General features: G+C 42.3%; 1 protein-coding gene across 3 annotated transcripts in view; it reads left to right on the forward strand.

Annotated features, from left to right (window-relative positions):
- The window catches only part of LOC131057396 (plant intracellular Ras-group-related LRR protein 8), a 248,971-nt gene that overhangs the window by 74,504 nt on the left and 152,733 nt on the right, over positions 1 to 21,734 (forward strand). The window lies entirely within an intron of this gene.

A 21,734-nucleotide genomic window follows, 5' to 3' on the forward strand; every position in this document is an offset into this window, starting at 1 on the left:
ATTGTTTTGTCATTTGTTGCTCTCTCTTTATTTTTTAAAAATTGAACATTTAAGATGAAGAGAGAATAGCTCCATTTCCAATGATAGCTATTGCATTACCTAGACTAGTATGTTATGAAATTACTTAGTTGAAGGGTAAAATAGCATGCAAATATATCACACTCACAAGATTGCAAGAGCGACATAGAGCAAATTATTTGAAATAGATTGAGCCACCACTTTGAGGGGGTCAAAAGTCTTTGACAAGAACAAAATATTCAAATTATATCCTCCACAACTACATACTACCTCATATATATAAATCACCTGCTAGTAACATAATGGATAAATAGACCACTAATCCCCATGTAGGCCTACTAGGTGTCATGCCCCTGCCATGGAGACTTAGACAAACCAACCTTAGCAGTTTTAATAATCTAAAACTGGGCAATGCTATACATATATTAGGGCCAACCTAGGGCAGTAATGTAAGACAGATCACAACTTAGGTGATAAATAGAGTAGGGTGTGTTGTGACCTAATCACACATCACCCCATCCCAGATAGGGACCCCCCTTTGCTTTTAGGCACTTTTGGTCGTTTGGCTTTCGTTTTTGTGTGTGTTAGTGGCAATCTCTTCAATCTCTCCGCGTTACGGGTGTTTGGGAGTCAGTTGGGGTTAATCTCCTTCTCTGTCAAACAAATTCTGTGAGGTCTAGGGCCTGTTTTGTCCTTTTTCTAGGGTTTTGCCTTCTGTCCTAGATTTTAGGGGTTCTTGTTACGGTTTCGGAAAAACTAAGCATACGACTGGAGTCGGGGACCCTTCAGGGGACCTCCCAGCAAAATTTGAGCCCAAACGGAGTAACTTTCTATTTTTAGAAAGTCCCTATTTTTTAGGGATTTTTCCGAGTCCTAGAATGTCACCATTTTGCCAAAAATCAAACTTACTATTTTTAGTAATTTCTATTTTTAGTAAATTTCTATTTTTAGTAAGTCATCTTGCGCCCAGTCTTGGGCTCTAACTCTGACATTTTGGAAAGTTTCTATTTCAGGAAAGTCTATTTGTGGCAGGATCAGGCTAGCAGACAGCAGAGAGTCGACATGCACAATCACTTCTAAATTTGGAAGGTTGAAAGCAGATAGGCAGAGGTCTAAAAATGGCTAAATCTGAAGAATCATCCCTGAAGTGGAAGGTCAAAATATTCTAAGTCTGGAAGTCATTCACAAATAGGAAATTCCGCCTCTCCATGGACATGGCAGAAATGCGCCCAGGTCAGGCCTGGGGCGCTAAAATCAAGAAGTCACTCACAGGCACAATTTTCCGCCTCTCCATGGACATGGCAAAAATGCGCCCAGGTCAAGCCTGGGGCACTGAAGCCTGAAACCAAGGAGGCATTCATAAGTACAATTTTCTGCCTCTCCATGGACATGGCAAAAATGCGCCCAGGTCAGGCTTGGGGCGCTGAAACCAAGGAGGCATTCACAAGTGCAATTCTCCGCCTCTCCATGGAGAGAGCAAAAATGCGCCCAGGTCAGGCCTGGGGCGCTGAAACCAAGGAGGCATTCACAAGTGCAATTTTCCGCCTCTCCATGGATAGAGCAAAAATGCGCCCAGGTCAGGCCTGGGGCGCTGAAACCAAGGAGGCATTCACAAGTGCAATTTTCTGCCTCTCCATGGATAGAGCAAAAATGTGCCCAGGTCAGGCCTGGGGCGTTGAAACCAAGGAGGCATTCATAAGTACAATTTTCCGCCTCTCCATGGACAAAGCCAAAATGCGCCCAGGTTTGATCTGGGGCGTTGAAATCATGAAGGCATTCACAAGTGGAGAATTCATGAATCCCTGGCATGGTAAAATTTCACCCAAGAAGAAAAACTTGAAATTTTGCCTAAGGCACAGAATCCAAGGAGTTAGGAAAGAGTAAAAAGCAGAAATTCCCCTTGTACGAATTTTCAGTTATGCTATTTTTAGGCATCAAATCCCGGCCAAATATGGAAATTTTTATGGATTTCGAATCGGGACGAAATTCCCCATCCAATGAACCTGACTCCTAAAATTTAGGAAGATCCCTAAAAATTAGGGATATGGAGAAAAGCCGGGAAAGTTCCTTCGACGGCATGAGATGACAAGTCAGAGTGGAATTGAGCAAAACTTGAGAAAGATCCTGCAATCTCCCTCCAAAATTGGAAAGTATGGAATCAACGAGTTGCAAGAGGAATCTTCCAAAGCATGACGCATGACTGGGAGCATTTAAGGAAGGTTCTAAATTCGAACTCACATGCATGGGAAATTGCCTTGCATGTCATAATAATTAAGGAAAGTATGACGTGCCATAAATACAGTTACTAATTTGATGCCTCTTGAGAATTTTATATAAGTTGGAAAAAACATTTCATTTTTCACGTGCGAGATTTGGGAAAGGAAGAGTGAAGAAGTGAAAAGTTTTTTATACTTAGTCTCTATTTCATCATTTTGAAATATTCCCAGGATGGCGGAACCTAGCAGGACGGCTACTATCTCTAGGCAAGCAATGATCAAAGCAGAGACTGAGGGTTTTCTTCCCCATTCTCGGTTGAATTCAAGATGGGAAGAGATCAGTGATACCAACTTCGACACGTTCAACTGGGCTGCATTCAAGATAAGAATGTTCAGAACTGCAAGACACAATCCATCTCCGACAGCTGTCAAGATTGTGAGAAGCGGAATAGTTGCAGCAGCTGGCTTTCCTCCCGCCATGCAATGCCCAGATCTAGTCTTGGAATGTGTAGCACATTACAAGTTGGAGCGAAAGACGATCTCAACGCCAGACGACAAGTTACTGGCAACATTGACTCTAGAGGCGATTGGTGAAGCTTTCGAAATCCCTTCACATTACTCCATGACATACAGGACCAGCAGTCTATGAAGCAGGCCCCACCAAGTGTGCTGATTTGATCAACAAGCAATTCTTGCTGAAACCTAGAGTGCATGTTTCCAAGATGCCCAAAACTCTCACAATCTTCGAGTTCAAGCAGGAATATGTGGACATGATAAAAATGCTGAGCAGAGTAATGGGATGCTCACACACGGTGAACTTCGAGCCTTGGATGTTCTTCTACATTGGCGAGATCATGAATTCTAATACATTGATTGACTGGGCTAGATTGATCAGCCACTACTTGCACGAACATTTGAAGAACCTGCAGGAGAAAAAGTCTCAGTCCTTCTTCATGAGTTCCTACCTATTCTATATGCTGGCACGAAGGGGTGGATTCGATGGGCTACCAGCAAGAGGAATCATGGGCTACGGGCCAGCTCAGCTAAAGGTGCATGAATGTTATCCTCAGCTACATCTCCACAACGTGAATTCTTACAAGTTGGCGAATGACACCTTCACTATGTACCTGACGCGACTTATGCAAAATAAGTTGCACATGAGGTTGTCTCTGCAAGCAAGTGCTTTGGTCCAGAAGTATGGCGCCGCATTCCTGCAGTTCCCCAAGTTCACCTACATCAGGACACAGGGTTTCTCCGTCCAATCTTACAAATTGCCTAGATATCCATTAGATAAGCTTATATTGCTCGAGCTCATGAGGCAATTGACTGCCTACGATCAGTTGTAGAAGAAGAAGAAGAAGCAATCTATTGAATTTCCAGTTGTCTTGGGGGATTTCATAGAGATATGCCCAGGATTGGAGGCCGCTGAAAGTGCAGCAAGCGAGTTGGCATTCTACCGACTACCATTTTACACTTCCAGGGCCCAATATGATCCTTACAGCTAGATCAGGAAGGTCGCCGGTGTCAAATTCATACATAGATTTCACTTGGAGGATTACTGGGCCGGTGTTGAGGATGACTTTGAGGTCCGGAGAAGAATGCACTCCAGACTGCCCCTCGACACCATCAGAATAAGTGAGATCCATCAGGTGCCAGACCAGGTGAAGGAAGACTCAGATTTGATGCAACCCGAATTCGAGAGGATAAAAGATCAACCTATCCTGTTGCCAGATTGGTCGGAGCCTGAGGTAGACGATTTGAACATTTTGGCTAGGCCAGTGCTAAAATTCACTAAGCACTGAATTGATAGGCAGACAAGAAAGTTGGTCGAAAACCATGTCCCTCTGACATACCAGCTGATGGGAAATCTGGATTCTCATAGCGAGGCGACTGAAGACTCTTCACAGGGTCAGGCAGGAAGAGAGGCCTGGATAGACAAAGGAAAAAGTGCCCCAAAGAGGCCAAGGATAACAAAGACGAAGGATGCTCAACAGGGAATCCCGCGTGAGGTTCAGCAGGAAGCCCAGCAGGAGGAGCCTCCACAAAAGAGAATGAGGACAGGAAGGGAACATTCACCAGTCAGCTCCGCAAGCGTACGAGAAGTAGAAATGTTCCCACATCCCGCAGGCCCACTTCCAGGAAACGTTCCAGCATCTGATATACTCAACATCAATGCTTCACAGGGCCGTCATCAGCCAAGAAGTCAGAGGCAAGAGGTTTCCCCTCACCTGGAAGAAGTTCGCCAGGATAATTTCATAGAGACTATCCTTGGCGAAATGGAAGAGGAATCTCAAGAACGGGAGCATGCAGAGGATTACAGCCATTCCATCCTCGCGCCGGATTGGTTGGTTGGTAGATTGGGAAATGAAGCAGGAGAGGAGCCCAATCCTGCTCAGGAATTAGAGGAATTATTGAAGAGGATGGATCAGCCACCGGAAAGAAAGGCCCCCCAAAAGTTTTCCAAGGTAGTCAGGGAAGAATCCGGAGCCCGGACTTTGCACATTGCTGAACCTGCGGTGGATAAGGATAGGAGTGTGATCAGGCAGGAAGATTACGTCATCAGACAGGTGGATCTTGGCCATGCTTCCACCGGTCAAGTAATGGGAGATTTCGACGATTCTTCCTTTGCCATGAAGGAGAAATTGCTGAAGTCAAAAGCAAAGTGTAAGTGGCTGAAGGAGGAAAACGGACTTCTATGTGAGTATGTCAGGAGTTTCAAGAAACCCCTCAGGGAAGCAAGTCCTTCATCCACTCCCCCTCCCTTCCTTCCCAAGGAAGTAATCGAAGATGCAGAACTTACAAAGGCAATGGCACAAAATTCCCGAGAATGGGTAGAGGATGTTTATGCTGAGGCAGGGAAATTTGTAGAAGATCTAGCTCAGCTCCATTCGAGGTTTGTGGTCCTCCTAAGTAGGTTGGAAACGGCGGAAGGACTATGGGAAGATGTTGATGTCTACCAAGACTTAACCATTTCCCGACTCAGGGCTCTGATGAAGACTCCAAGGCAAACACTGGTAGGAGAATGAAGCCTACGACTTTCCCTGATGGTTCTATGCCATCTGTTCAGGGAAGAACACCCTTGATAAATTCAGCTTTGATTCCGTCACCTTGAAGGAATCCATCAGAGGGATACAAGAAGAAATCCTCAGTGCCATGGAAGCTTTATTTTCAAGGAAACTCAGCGATGGGGGAATAATAGTGAATTCCTTGAAATCCCATTTACATGATTTCTTCTTCGTCGGTTCGTTCCCCAAGGAACATTTTGCAAATGTTTCTTCATTCTCCGGTATGATGAAGAAAACACAGGAGGCCATGGTAGATTGGGAAGGTTTCTTTTCCAGAAGCAAAGAGGAGATTGCCTTGATGGAATTCAACATCGAGAATGTGCCAAGTGTCTCCATCGGAGAATTGGAAGCCGTCGTCGGTAGGTTCATTACTTACACCATTAATGAGCGAGATAATGGTCGTCCGTTTTTGGACGAAAGTCTTTTGACTGAACCATGATGGCGTATTTATGGTTGAAGGGAACATTGACTGGGCGCGGGACCGGTCAACGCATGCCACCACAGGATAAGGGAATCTTCTTGCATGTCGTCCTCTCATAATGGTTTTATGATGGATTCTTCTTGCATGCCGCCATCGCTTGGAGAGTGATGGGCATTTGTGACGACGTTAGCTATATTTCGGGCATGATCATCATCATGGGCGCTATTTTAGGCCCTTTTAAATTTATTGTAAGTGGGCATAATGGGTTATTTAATGCAGATTCCCACCTTGTTGCATCATGTGTGGAGAATCTTTTGGGCAAACCCTAATTAGGGTTTTGCATGTAATCTAGGCTTTGAGGCCTATATACCCCTCATTTGTAATCAGGAGAGACTATCGTCAGAGATTGTTGCTAAGAGTTTTTGAAGCAAACACTTAATACATTGTTCAATTGTTGGTGTGTTCTTGTGTTGTTTCGGAACTCGCATGGTCTCGTTCTCTTCATAGATTAGATTTGTTTTCATGCAATTAAATGAACTGGATTTGATAGGATTGCTTGTTGCCAAATTCGTGCTCATACTTTTGGTGTGCAGCTGATTGTTGCATACCGTGCAAAGTTAGTCTGAGCCTCACTGTAAGTGTATGTTCAACTTCGATTGTTAGAAGAGATTGTTCTATTTGATGGTTTCTTTTGACGATTTGAAAATCTGTAGCACTCCCCCTGAAGATTGCACCGCCTTCGTGTAAGTTGTGCTTTGCTGGCGAAGCGAAGCGCGGTTGGATTTTGCACAAGTTATCCCGTCTCCTTGTTCCTAGGATTAGATTACCTTTAGTTTAGTTTCCCTCTACCCTGTTCCTATTTACTTTTTGCATATTTCAATATCCGAAAATCTAGAACTTAGAGCTTCATTGCAAATCATCCGTGTCAATAAATTCTCGAGCTTGCATAGATTTCTTCAACATACGTAAGGCCCCTTGGATTACCAGCAATCACATCGGCCAATTGAGTCACATCCGCAGCATAAAAGGAACCTTGGAGTCGGTTGTCTGTTTCTCCTACTATATCAGCATGCAATCGTACTTTGATCAAGAGAGAGTGAAGTGACCGTTGGGCAACTTTATTCTGTGTTGGATGTCGTCATAAAAAACACGTCACCAAAATTGGCGCTAGAAGGAGGGCGTGTTTTCATTTGAAGAAGAAATTTTGTTGTTCAAAGGGGAAATTATGACTCAAGATGGTGCTACCTGGCACTAGAAGTTGACCTCCTGTTCTACAACCTGGTTTGGGATTTCACGATCATCAGGAGGATATCATTGCTGACTTAGCTAATTTTGCTTAGAAGATAAGTAGAAGTGAAGAACAGTACAACGAAATTCGGTTGGTGTTGCAAGGAGAACGAGAGAAGGCTATTGAGATCGCCGTTGAGATTGAAAGAGATTTGCTCAACCAAAGGTTTCCACTTGCTCCACGTGCTCCCCGCCGCCGCCGGTGATCCAAGAAGCTGGAGCGTATTAATTCATTCTCACCAGAAAGACATCAAAGGATTCTGCGGTCTACCCCAAGAGCAAAGAAATTCCAAGAGCTTACATTCCAGCCAAGACGTGGGAAGAAGGAAAATGCATCCTCAAGTCAAGGTTCACCAAGTGTCGAAGATCTTACCCGTTTGTTCCAGACTCCACCATCACAGCGTTCAATAACAAGAGTAGCTACTGCGGGTATTCAACAGAGGTTCACTCAAGCACCAATGCAACCAGTTGTTCAGCAGCAGCTGATACTTGCAATGGCACACTAACAGCAACAACAGCAGCCACACTAGCAACAACAACAAGCCCCAGGGCTGAATTGGCGCCCTGTGAATGCCTCACCACTCGCTTCTTTCGCAGCATATCACGACATGCCGAAGAATCCGGAACACTTTTGCACCAAGTTCTACATTAATGATGTCAATCGCACTGCTGAAGAACATATTAAAGTATTTGAAGACACCCTCCAGAATTAGGATATCCGGCACGAGGATGTCGCCTGCCGGCTATTTCCATATTCTTTGGGCGAAGAGGCGTTCTATTGGTACATAAACTTGCCGGTGGACTCTATTGGAACTTGGCAACAAATGAAAGACACATTCTTGGCCAAATTCAGATTGCCCATCTCCCCAGCAGAAGTATATCGACAATTTATCGAAGTAAGGAGACAAGAACGGGAGCCAATTGGCGCCTTTAATAACAGATTCCAAAGAGCCTACTCCAGGCTACGCTCCCCTTACAATGTGAGTGATGAAGCCGCCCGAAATATATACTATGCGGCACTGGATTGTTTCACCTCTATGTTCGTCCAACAAACTAACCCCGCTGACCTGAAGGCGGCCTATGATGAAGCTTTCAAGATTAGCCTACGATCACCGGCGATTGCTGCGGGAACGACACCTTACAATCCGCAAGTTGGCGTAGCAAGTTATCTCCCTGCCATCAATCCAGTCCCTGCACCAGCCAATCAGTTAGTGCCGCATCTGGGGGCCCCAGTGTCATAGGCCCCACCATCGCAGCCGGTCTATCTACAGAATACAGCCACTCCATCCAGGACTCAGGAGGAAAGAGATGACATGAAAGAACTAATAGAGCAAGTGAAAAAGTTGTCTACTGAAGTAACTTACCTTAGAAATCAGAATAACTAGATGCAGAGCATGCAGAGAAATCATCAGCCGTACCAAGGAGGCAACAGAGGATACCATAATAACCCTTTGAACCATCATGAGAACCATCAAGGACATAGTGCTGGGCATCAAAACAACAATCATGGTTTTCAAAATAACAATAATAATCAAGGAGTCCATAAGAAAGCATGGAACACAGCACCAAATAATGGGGGTGTGCCTTTACCGCTGGACAATCCACCACCCTCCGATAGTAGACCTGCAGATAAGATATTCCTCGCAGAAGCTGCCCTATCGATTTGGTGTAGGCTACACAACACCAGCCAACATTCTGAGCTGCAGTGTCATGAATTCCAAGTAGCCGCTGATATTTTCCGGCAAGAAATGAGAAATTCTGAAGGTCCTGAAAATCCTCCAACCACGGGATATGAGATAGTCCCAACACAAAGATATGACTAGGCTCTTATTCTGGAGGATTTCAGATTCCCACCCGAATTTGAAGATTGCACGCCACCACAGGGATCTTACAGATTCCCACCAGCATCGACAAATGGCCCCGTGGAGGCCCTAGGGTACTATGGATCCCCAAAAATCTTGCCTGACGAACCTCAAGTTAAAGATGGATACATCTTTCCTCCATTGAATAACAGTGTTTTGGTGGAAGCGATTGGCGAAGTTCAGGCATTTCAACAAACGAATGGAAATTCCGCCCCAAGGGCATATCAGAGAAATTATCGGAACCATGAGCCCCTCACGTCTTCTATCCCTTCGAATAATTTCTCAACTCTGCCTAATCCCAATGCCAGCAACGTTCCTGGTTTGCCGAAGGATTCACCAGAATATAGACAAGCAACCGCTCCTCAGAATGAACGAGCCCCACCATCCGCTCAACCTGCAGAAAGGAGACAACAAGAGAATCCTCCTAGGGAGGAATTGAAAAGATTAAGCTCTTACGTTCTGGAAGAATTCAAGAAGATTAAGATAAGCTTGCCCCTGCTCGAGCTAATGAAAATCTCTGAGGTGAGAGAGTCATTGTTGGGAAGCTTGAGCGATGCTCCAGTACCTAGGAGTGTCCCGAAAGCCATGACGAATGTTCAAAGGAATATGCCCAACAATTCAAACCTGGTATCAAACACGAATGTTGTTCAAAATGGGCCACCAATCTTCCCCAATGCATTTGACGCTTCGCAGCAGCCCCCGAGCTTTATCGGAATGGTGCAAAACTCTCCTCATGATCCACAAGAGCAGAATCTTGCGACGACTCAACCAGCCTTGCAAAATACCCCTGTAGCAAGGGAAGAAGAAACAACTCAGAAAGTAAGTGAACCTGTAAAGCCAACCTTTACAAAGATCATCCAGGCACTAGCCACGGGTCAAGATTCACAGCAGGAGGCGAGGAACCAAGAAGTTATCAACGGCAGTGAACAGAAAAGGAAGCCCACAATTTGTTACACAGGAAGGGACGAGCCTGCTCCTTTCCTGGTCTCTGTCAGGATCTTCGGCAAACTCTTACACAACTGCCTAATAGACTCTGGTGCTTCAAGCAATGTAATGCCATTGGCAGTGTGTCAGAAACTAGGGATAATGCCTTTACATACAAATAAGAAGGTCACATAGCTGGACAAGACTGAAGTGCCCGTTGTTGGGGAGCTCAACAACATACACATGCAATTGGCCGCCGACCCTAGGGTGCAGAGTTGTATTGATATTTCAGTGGTGGACATCCCAGATGGATATGGCATGCTGCTAAGCAGAGATTGGTCAAGGAAGTTAAATGGATATATCTCCACCGACTTTTCCCACATGTGGCTTCCATGGAAGGGCGTTCCCAACCAAATCAGAATTGATAGCACGCCCGAATTGCGCTTGACAATCACCGAATATGGAGAAGGCAATGAGGTCCTGTTTCTAGAAACTGACTTGGGTACCTACAGGCCCAAGGTTGAGGAAGTTCTGATGCTGCATGGCTCAACTAAGACGGAATGGAGAAAAGACATGCTTGACTCCACGGAAATTCTTATTGAAAATGACCCTGAAGAACAACTAGGTGGAGGTAAGGATATGTTTGATAGTTTCAAAGAATTCTTCACAAGAAGTATGGAGCAAGAAGCCCAATTGGGCAAAGGCATTGGCACCCGAGATCTATTGCTACCCAATTGGTGCAGAATCCATAATGCCTTCCATTCAAAGCTCACCTACGAAATGTGTAAACTCGCTACTAAGCAAGTAGTGAAGGTGGTTCCCTCAGACCCAACAATGGCAAATGTTGTAGAAACCACTAATCCTGAAGCCCTTTCCAAAGCAAGTCCGGATCATAAGGATTCCCAAAAGAGGGAAAAGAAGAAACAAGCCATCCAGCCACCCCAAAATCAAAATGCTGATCAAATATGGACTCTAAGGTTTGATGGATCCAAATCCAAGAATGGGAGTAGCGTTGGAATTGAATTAATTAGCCCAACCGGAGAAGCTTACTTGGCTGCAAGTCTATTCTTGAGGAAAAATTATTGTTTGATAAGAAATAGCAGCAAGTCTTTGAGCTGGCATTAGTTCTTGTCTTTGTGTTGAAAGAATAGATTATTCCAGTCTTTGAGCTGTTGTCTTTTATTCGTTGTAAAATTTAGTATAGCAAAGGGTAGATAGGACTTCCAATAGTCAAGTCTTTGAGCTTTCAGGAAACTTCATTTCCTTTCTCTCGTTTTCATTTGAAGTTGTTACCATTATTATACATTTTCTTGCTATCACTTTTCTAAGGAGAGAAAAGGATATAGGCTTCCTTGAAGAAAGAAGGAAAACTGCTGTCCCATCCTGTTTTTATTTCAGTTTTAGATAGATAGGGGGAGCCTTCCCTTAATTAGGAGAGTTTCATACTCACACACTGTGGTTGAAGCCACAATTTTGTTTGCTTTCACAAGTGTACAAAATTTTCAACCAACAGTTTTTGGCGACTCTGCTGGGGACACGAACGCATTCGGAAGCCTCACGCTTTCGTTTGAAGTCTAGTGTCTTGTTGTTTTCAGAATAATTTTTTTTGGGTTTCTGCTGGAAATACCAATACGCATCCAAAAGCCTCATGCTTTTGTTTGAAGTATACCGGTATCCTATTTATTGTAATTGTTGTTCTTGTAATTTTTCAAGCTTTCACCAAGGACATGTAAAATGGCTGCTCAAGGTCCTTGGGGGAATGCTTTTGGTCCGTTGAATTTGACTCCGCCTTTGCATGCTCTTCCTGATGGTTCGAGGAAGAACTTTCCCAAGTTCTTTGGACATGAACAGCAACACCCTGATGAACACATTGCTGCTTTCTACATTGCATGTGGTGTTCATGGTGTTGAACACGAAGATGTATCTGTAAGGCTATTTGTGGAGACTCTCCAAGGTATTGTAGCTGATTGGTTTTATAACTTTTCTGCTGGTTCGATTGTATCTTGGGCCACACTTAAAGTCAAGTTTGAAGAGAGGTTTAAGACTATAGAAGATGTGCATGCATTGTTAGCTCAGTTGGCTCAAATGAAAAAAGAGTCACATGAACCCATGCGGGATTTTGTGGCTAAATTCAATAAGTTGTGTAACAAAATTCCAATTGATGCTCAACCTACTGCTGCAAATTTGAAGTGCTTCTTCATCAATGCTCAAGTGTCAGAAGTATGTTTCTTGTTGAGAAGGGAAGTTCTGAGAGACCTTGCATCAGCGCAAGCTTTGGCAATTGATATTGAAGATGATCTTATCCTTGCTAGTAAGATAAAGATAGAATCAAATGGGTCCAAAGAAATATCTTCATTGGGATCATGGGCTACCAAGAGAACAAATCCCATGGTGCAGAAGTTGGCTAATGAGTTGATTGCCCTCAAAAGACAAATAGCTCAAGGTGTATTCTCTTCCCCTTATGAAGACATTCCAAGGAGGCCATACCCCAATATTGCTCCTAGTTATGTAGTTGAAAATCAAGATAAGCTTCCTTCATCACCATAAGGGCTTTCTCTTGACGCACCACCAACAAATGTAGCAGTGGAGGATTCTGAATTTGAACAAAGTGATCTTGCTGGTCTCTTCCAAGAAGATGAGGAAGTAGATGTAGCTGGCGACTCTCAAATCTGGTTTATGCAGTTCCAAAAAGCTGATGAACAAAAAAAATGGACCATGTCGGATACCATGGACAATGCACAACAAGAGGTTGAAGGCCACTCTTCCAAGGTGCTGATAAATGAGGACAATCATGTCATGGTATGTGAAAAGATGATTTATGAACATAAAGACAATTCTATTTTGAATTTTGGAAAGTTTGATGAGAGTTGTCATGAAGCAAATTTCAGCTCTCCTATTCAAAAGAGCAAAGAAGATATTGAAGAGGATACATTTTGGGATGAGATGGAACTATTTTGTTCAAGGTTTGATGTCAAACCGGTATCCTATAAGTTAAAAGATCATGAGCAACTTGAGAAAGATGAAAATCAAGAGTCTATTTTCCAAGATGGAGGTTTTGATATTTGTTCAAGTCCTCAAGAAAGCTCTATAGAAGAATCTTGTTCAAGTCTTGTTGATGATTCTCTCAAATATGAAGTTTGTAAACAACATACCGAGGAATGCAATCCAGTCATGGTTTCATTTGAATCACATGAAGATCTTTTTGTTCAGCGTAAGGTTATGGTTGAAAAAACAACTAATAAAGGTGTAATCAGCAAGAAGAATTTTGTTTTTGTCCCATCAAGAGGATGTCCAATCAGACATCTTGCTTGGTTGGAAACCACTGGGAGGACAAAGGTTTCACTTGTTCTTGAGCCGGTAGATACACTTTAGGAAGAGGCCAAACATGCATTTTCAGTTAAGCAAGAGCAGTCTAGTTACAAAAATCTACTTTGGAGCAGGAGTACATATGATTCATTTCATGAGGAAGGTGAATTTGTTCATCTTTTCCAAGGAGTGTTGCATCAAGTTCTGGTACAATTGTTTGTTCTTCAATTGATTGTGGCTGCTCATGATCATGCAAGGTACCATAAGTTGTTGAAGAAAGGCAACTATTTTGTTGAGCCAGTGAATGGTTTCATTTGAAAAGTTTTCTCTGTGTCTAGTTTAGGATAGGTAGGTTTCAATATTCAATAAGTGTAGTTGCACAAGTCAGCGTCTTAGTTAGTTGCTTTGCCTCAGTCATATTATCCGTCTTGTCATTCGTGTCTTTGTTGCTTGACTCTGTAACCCAATGGATACCAAGGCACTTAGAGTTTTGGATTCTACTCCCTTCAATCGCCCCAACAATCAAAGGAAGTTCCCCAGTCAGAGCCAATTGTTGTCCTCATTTTTGGATTCTCAAAAATGTGACAACCCCTACAAAATTTTGCCTAAAAAGTGTCATTTTTGTCTCCAAGGCACGTTTTACGAGGTACAAAACTCACATTTGATAGTTTCAAATCATTGGGGGGTGTCTTCGCCATCATTGTCCAAGTTTTGGTGAGTTTTGGTCTTCGTTTTCCTAGCTTTCTGTGCAATTTCGGGTTTCAGAACAGTCACTGCAAGTTGAAGATTTTACTCTATGACATGCTTCCCGAGGCATAAATTCGCCCCATCCTTGGGCTGGATCGATCGTTGATCCATCCCCAGGCTATGTTTCTAATTTCGTCGCGTTTCGAGTCCGTTTGCTATGTTTTTGCTTCAATGTAGGGGAATTTTTCGATGATTACCAGTAACTGGTAATTTGTTTTTCAAACCCCCCTTGAAGCTTTTAGGCTTGTAGGGGAATTTTTCTCCAATTGCAAGTTTTTTATAAAACTTGTAATGGGGGTTTTAAAACCCCATTACCAATAGCTTGACTTTAAGTGTTTAAAAACTTGTAAATGGGGTTTTAAAACCCCTTTACATGTCTTTATAACTTTTAAATCACTTGTAAAGGGGTTTTAAAATCCTATTTACAAAATTTATTTTAACATTATAAAAACAACTTTAAGTTATAAAAACTTGTAAATGGGGTTTTAAAACCCCTTTACATGTCTTTATAACTTAAAGTTGTTTTTATAATGTTAAAATAAATTTTGTAAATAGGATTTTAAAACCCCTTTACATGTTTTAAGTGAAATCACTTGTAAAGGGAATTCTATTTCCCTATTACAAGTAATTTTACTTGTAATTTCTTTTCTAAAACCTGATTTTGCTTAACACGTTGAAAAAGTGAAATTTTAAACTTGTTATATCCTCCAAAAAACTCGATTTTCATTGTTTCATGTATTTTAAACTTGCTATTTGTTCCAAAAAACCCGATTTGCAAGGAAAAACGTTTTTTTTGGAGGATTTTTAGCAAATTTTTGTGGAGAATTTGTTGGAGGAGGAAGGTGGTTAGGATTCCTTCCTATTTCCATGCATTTTTAGACACCTTTCACGCCACATGGAGATTAAGTTTGCTGTTTTTTTTTTGGTTTATAACAACAGCCACGTTTTTTCAAAAAACCACGTTTTTTTGCCATTTGGAATGCCACGAATCAGCAATGTTATGAATTGTTTTGGCTTGGTACGCTAAGGCGTTGAGGTTAGAAAGAGTCTTGGCCATTTTCCATGCCATTTCTCATGCATTTGCTGCCACGTTTTTCAGTTTTGGGCATTTTTTCAAAAACGTGGCTAGGGTTTGGGGATTGCGGTTTGTATTTACTTAAAAGTTTTTCTTTCTTCTTCCAAAGATTAATCATCTTGTTGAAGAAGCATTTTCAGATTGGAGCAAGGTAAGATTTCTTTTCTTCTTGTTTCATTTTTCTAATTTGTAAATGGTTGGTTCTTCCCCAAAAATCGGTTTTTGTGAGAGGAAATTCCCCATTTTACAAAGAAATTTGTAAAGTAAAGTTGTTCTTCCCCTTTGGAATTTCTCCTTCTTTACTTGCATTCGGGTTTTAAAAACCCGATTGCAAGTAAGAGGAAAATTAGTGTTCTTCCCTTTTTGGACAAAGACTTAATCTTCTTTGGTCCAAAAATCAAGTTTCAAAATAAGAAAGATGTGTTCTTCCCAAATTTGTAAAGAGATTTGCAAGTGTAAAGAGTTTTACCTCTTGATGTGTTTTTCCCAATCATTTGCAAAAGGAATGTTTTGAGTGTTCTTCCCTTTTTGGACAAAGACTTAACCTTCTTTAGTCCAAAAATCCAGCTTCAATGACGAAAAAATCAAGTTCTTCCCAATTTCGGGTTTTGAAATCCGGGTTGCAAGTTGAAAGTTCTTCCCATTTTTGCATTGGCAAAGTTCCAAGTGATCTTCTTGAAATTCATTTTTTACCTATCCGCTTCCAATTCCCTCATCCGTACATACCATTTCATCCACTCATTTCACACCTTCATTCATTTTCCCCATTTAAAGTCTACCTGTGGTCAGCCATCCAGAACCCGAAATTGGTCCAAAATGCACTCAAAAAACACTTGAAAATGAGTTCTAAAGGTCCAATTACAAGTGCAAACTTGTAGTTACCCATTACGCATATGAAGTTGCATGTTTGTTCCCCGCAATTGCAAGTTAATGCTCTTGTTTTCCCCACACATGTAATGCAACTTCCAAAACCCGAAATTCACTTGTGAGCCCATTTTTGCATCAATTTCTCTCTTCCCTTGTCAGTCCGGTTTGCACACACGATCTACCAAATCAATGGATTAAGGCATGGGCCTTATTTTGCAAGAAGATTTCAAGAATGAAGGATGATACAAAGAAGAGATACAATAAGAATTCATGGTTGAGAACATAGAATGCTTTCAAGACAAAGATGGTCATGACATAAAAAGAGGAAGGCTGCCCTTTCCCTCTTGAAAAACCAGTACTACCCCAAGCAAGAAGATAAGGATGCAAGTTCCCGTTCTGGTTCAAGATGTCTTTACCAATCCAGAATACTTCAAGTTCTAGCATCCTGAAGCGACATGAAGATCATCACAGACAAAGGATGATGCAGTTAGAGTCGTGTCTTTAGACACATGGAGCAGCAAGTCTTTGAGCTTGCGTCTATTCTTGAGGAAAAATTATTGTTTGATAAGAAATAGCAGCAAGTCTTTGAGCTTGCAGTAGTTCTTGTCTTTGTGTTGAAAGAATAGATTATTCCAGTCTTTGAGCTGTTGTTTTTTATTCGTTGTAAAATTTAGTATAGCAAAGGGTAGATACGACTTCCAATAGTCAAGTCTTTGAGCTTGATATTGTTGTCCCGTCCCGAAGAAAGTGATGGGAGTCTTTGAGCTTTCAGGAAACTTTATTTCCTTTTTCTTGTTTTCATTTGAAGTTGTTACCATTATTATACATTTTCTTGCTATCACTTTTCTAAGGAGAGAAAAGGATATAGGTTTCCTTGAAGAAAGAAGGAAGACTGCTGTCCCATCCTGCTTTTATTTCAGTTTTAGATAGATAGGGGGAGCCTTCCCTTAATTAGGAGAGTTTCATACTCACACACTGTGGTTGAAGCCACAATTTTGTTTGCTTTCACGAGTGTACAAAATTTTCAACCAACACATTTGAGCATGAAAAACACCAAGTTGTCTCTTTCCCTGCTCTTAATCCTAATTTTGAAAGTTATTTAGAATTTGATTATGGAGATTTAGGAAGAACAACTTGTATTTGGATTGACCATGGACTCGATGAATTGCCACAACTGTTAAACTTGCATGAGGTCTTGATTGAATATGAGAGTTGCAAAGTGATATATTGTCTCTCCGAATGTAAGGACAAGTTTGCAAGACTTCGAATTGTGATCAATGCCTTGTTACTCCTGCACAGTTTTGTTGTGACGTTTTCACACATCGCCCCATTGCAAATGGGAACCCCTACTTTTTCGCTTTCTAGGCTAGTTGTCTTAGCTTAGTTGTTGGTAGTTGTCAAGTTTTTTTTTCTATTAGCCTTTCATTTGTAAGAGATGTAGTTGCTCAAAAGCTGGTCAAGTCTCTCTTTGGGATGAAATGAGGTTCAACATTTCCTCGACCCTCCAAATCTTTCGATCTGCCTTTCCCAACACTGTCAGTGAGTACCCAAACCTGATCACACCCATTTCCATTTCCTTCCATTTCCTTCCATTTCCATCATCCTACCTTCCCACATCCCTTCCTACCTTTACCTTTACCCCCGCACTACCTCTTTCACCTCCTTTCACTTCCTTCTCCTTCCACTTCCTCTACTTCCCTACCTTCACCTATACCCTCACCTATCTAACCCTCTTCCCATCCTAGTATACTCATCCACTACCCTTCACCTACATTTACACCCACCTATACCGTCACCTACACATGCCTTCACTTTCACCTACACCTACCTTTGCCTACACCTACATCCTCTACCCTCCATCTACCCTTCCTTCCACCCATCCACTATCTTATTCCCCTACCTTTTTATTTCTCCTATCATATCCCAAAACTTCATTCACTATCCCGATATATCCCATCCTAACCTCCCTACCCCTACCCCTATCCTATCCTAACCCACCTTCCTTCCCCTAACCTAAACCCCATCCCATTATAGCCTACACCCCCTTTAACCTTCCATTACCCACTTTTACCTCCTACTCCAGTTTACTCCGCAACATCTCCTAACTCCTTCCACTACCCTTATACCTCCTTACCCCATGTATTTCCTACCTTCATCATCCATACCCCTTATGTCTCCCTTTCCCCAAACATCCTCTTCTTCCCTTTCACCCGTGGCCTTTCTTCACCCCTTCACATTTCTTCATCCATCCTTGCCACATCACACCTCGGGCCCCACAAATTCCAAAATGGAGATTTAAAAGGTTTTCTTAAGCCATAGAGTATTTTATTCTTCTCCTTCTCTACCGTATCATTGTTTAGGCCCACAAACCTTAAAAATGGAAATTTTAAATAGTCTTCACATGCCTTGCCACATCATTGCTTGGGCCCACCAAAACTTAACGTTGGAAAGAAGGTAAAAGTTTTTAAGGCATTTTTTTTTCAACGAAAAAGAAACGAGGAGCATCCACCTCACCATTTCCTTGTATGGTGTGGCAACACAAAAGATAGGGAGCTGGCCTTTGAATAAAAATGTGTCACTTTAATAAGGATAGACTAAAAAAGACCCATTAACATCCGATGCACATATAAAGAGAGTGTTTCACATCATTTAAGAAATTCTGATCAGACATCAAGGAAGCAGTTTTAGTGATGAAGATTAGCGATTTTGGCAATAGGACTTTGATCATCACATTGATCAAATGCTACATCAAGATGCTGTTTTGATTTGAAAGGTCAAAGGAATTCCATTGCATTATCAAACATGTAGCAACAACAACAGCAAGTTTGGGCAAGATCAGACCAGTTCTTTTTATTCCTAATCTTTTGATACAAAATATTTTTTTCGTTGCTTTTCAGGTCTGATAGAGGGGTGGAAAGCTAGGAAGGGAGAATAAGTCACTTAGTTCAAACATCAAACTGTCTAATTCAGCACAGATTGAGAGACAAATCAAGCAAAATCATCAGTTACAAAGAAGCATCCACAGCCGATTCTTCGTTAATACAAAAAGGAGACCAAAAGTTGAACAATCCCATCACTTGCTACAAATCAAGCCATTAAAGCCGATTGGTCTTGATAAGGTGAAATTCGAACCTTGTCAATGCAAATGGACATGAAATTGCTGCTTAGCAAGCTGTCAACAAAACTATCAAAGTTTGATGAGGTCTGATCAACTCATACAAAGGACGATCAAAATGCCGATGGTGCTGATGAGAGTTAGGATGCTGGAATTGATCTTAGTGCAAATATTGCAAAGGTGCTACAAAATGCCGCCCACAATCCATATTGCAATGACTCTCCATAAAGCCGCCTCAAGCAAATCTTGTAATGGTGCCTTGAAATGCTGCCTAGGTGTTGAGTTGCAATGCCTATCTAAAAATCTGACTTAAGATCAAATTGCAATGCTCATTCAAAAGGCTGCCCTGATCCAAAGTTACAAAGGTGGTGTAAAAAGACGATCCATAGATCAAATTGCAATGGTGTCCTAAATTGTCGACTTGAAGATCAAATTGCAATACTATCTCAAATTGCCACCAAGAGCAAAAGTTGCAATGGTGCCTTGAAATGCCGCCATGATGTTAATATGTAATGGTCTTCTAAATAGCCGCTAAGATCATAACATGCAATGGTCTTCCTGAAAGCCGCCCAAGGTAAAGCTTGCAATGACCCCCTCAATTTCTGAATTGATCTTTGCATGCTGTAGGGGAGGAGATTTGCCCCCTTCCAAGATGATGAATCTCCGAAGGCAAATGATTCCGTCGCTACATCTTCGAACTGGCGCTGAGATGAGCCAGGGGATAACAACTAAATTGACTAAAACACAAAATTATAGTGCAGGAATAATAAATATACAAAAACTGAGTTTACAGAATAGTGTAATACCAAAAGCAGATTATACCTTCCAGTTGGGGAGCTCTTGGGTTCTTCACGCCAGTGCGGGGCGCAGACACCAGCGCGACGTGCTATTGTCTGTACAGCCCATGGACAGAGGGATCAAAATCTGGTTTTGTGCAGAGCGCCCTACACGAAGAATCTGTTCGTCACCTGCACACATTGAGACGTGGAAAATTGTTGGGGCTGTATAGGGACTTGCCTCAGTCAGATCCCCGTTTAGGTGTTTCCACCGCCACAGACAGCCAGATAGATAAACTGGAAAGAGATAAATAAATTGATAACTTGGTAAATTGGAAATAGATGCTAATAGAAACTATGCTTCACCTAATGAAAGCAAATCCCTATTGCATGCATTAAATATTGGAAATAATGAATGCACCTATATAATAGATACGATCAATAATGCAAAGGACTCATTGCATGTAATGAAAATGGATAAAAGAGAAGATGAGGCGTAAAGCCAAACCCCTCTTTGTTGAAGATGCGAGCATGACGAAGCCCGCAATAGTATTTGTTGGTAAGAGTCACCACAAGTTAGTTGCAGCTTGAAGTTATTAGAATGTATATCCAAGAGCATGAAGAGAGAAAGAGAGCCATGAGAGTGTGAGAGTGCAACCAAAGTCCAAGAGCCAAGAACCCAAGTGGGAACCCTTCAAAATGAGCTAGGAAAGGTTCTTAAACCCGAAAAGGGGCGCGGAGAGTTGTTACGACGAAACACGAGCCAAGGGACACGCGTTGGCCAACGTCCAACTCATTGCTAGATTATAGATTCCGCCAGCTTTTCGGGACATTAGAGCGGTGCGCGGACGTCCCCGCGTCGCGCTTCCATCCAAAAGTAGGCCCAAAGGGGCTTTTAAGGCATTCCGAGGCACTTTGTCTTTTGGATCCAAGATGCCAAAATAACATAATTTTGATCATGGATTTGTCATAAATGCACTAGGCGTCATGCGTAAGTGTCATAAATGCATCGGGCGTAATTTAGGAAACTACATTTTGCCCCCACTTTAGTGGATTGATTGGCTCTAAGGATCAGTCGCAGTAAAGTAGTTTGGAAAGATATGTTCATTAAGGTCATGCAGTGCAATAAATATAGATGCAATGAAATACGTAGCCAAAAAGGATACTGTAGAAACCGCAGAGGTTGAGTCAGCGATCATGAGCAATGCTCCCAAGTATCCACGAGGAAACCCAATATTTGGTATGATGAATTCCATACTGCAAGACTAGAAAAGTTGTCAGCACGGAAAACAGAGGAAGCTACTTCGGCAAGAAGAATGCTTACGGAGCGTTAGCATGGATAGAAGAGAAAAAATCAGATGAAGGTGAGTATATGCCCCCTCGTGTTTTGCCCCCAATGAGGCAGGGAAAATAGGAAGGAAAATGAGCCAAAATTGTCCAAAAATGCGCAAAAGCCATTTCGAGCAAAAATTAGGCTATATACTCAAAAGTGGGCCCCAAGAAGGGTCATTGTCACTATTAATTGCGGGCGTTGTAGCTGAGATTTGAATAGAATATGAGCGAAAATGCCACATAGACAAGAGCTTAGGGCTAGCAGGATCGAGGAGTTGCGGACCGCGGTCGAGTAGGGCAGTCAGCCCGACTAGGTATGACTCGAAACATGCCTTGTTTTGGATTTTTAGTGCTTTTTTGGAGCATTTTATTCGGACGGCTACGCAGGCGTCCTTGGAACGAGCTATCGTCTGGTCTGTGTGCCTACGTCTTAGACGGGCGCATTCGTTTAGACGACGCATTTTCATCCTAAAAGGGTGCTGGCGTCCATAAGATGCGTCGTTGTGCTAAGAGGGCACTGGTGTCCAGAAGACGCGGTGCCGTCTTCTGGGCGCACAGGCATCGACCGATAAAGAGGGACTTGAACTAATGCAAAATTGTTTGCATGCAGACATTGCCCGAGATGCGGGAGCATACATCGGGCACCAGTTGTAGACATTGCGCGGTCGGGTGGAGGAGTTGTCAGCGGCCGACAGGCGACTGCTCTGCAGAGTAGGCCTGTGG

The sequence above is a fragment of the Cryptomeria japonica genome, chromosome 7 (assembly GCF_030272615.1).
Source record: "Cryptomeria japonica chromosome 7, Sugi_1.0, whole genome shotgun sequence".
In the NCBI taxonomy this organism is placed as follows: domain Eukaryota; kingdom Viridiplantae; phylum Streptophyta; class Pinopsida; order Cupressales; family Cupressaceae; genus Cryptomeria; species Cryptomeria japonica.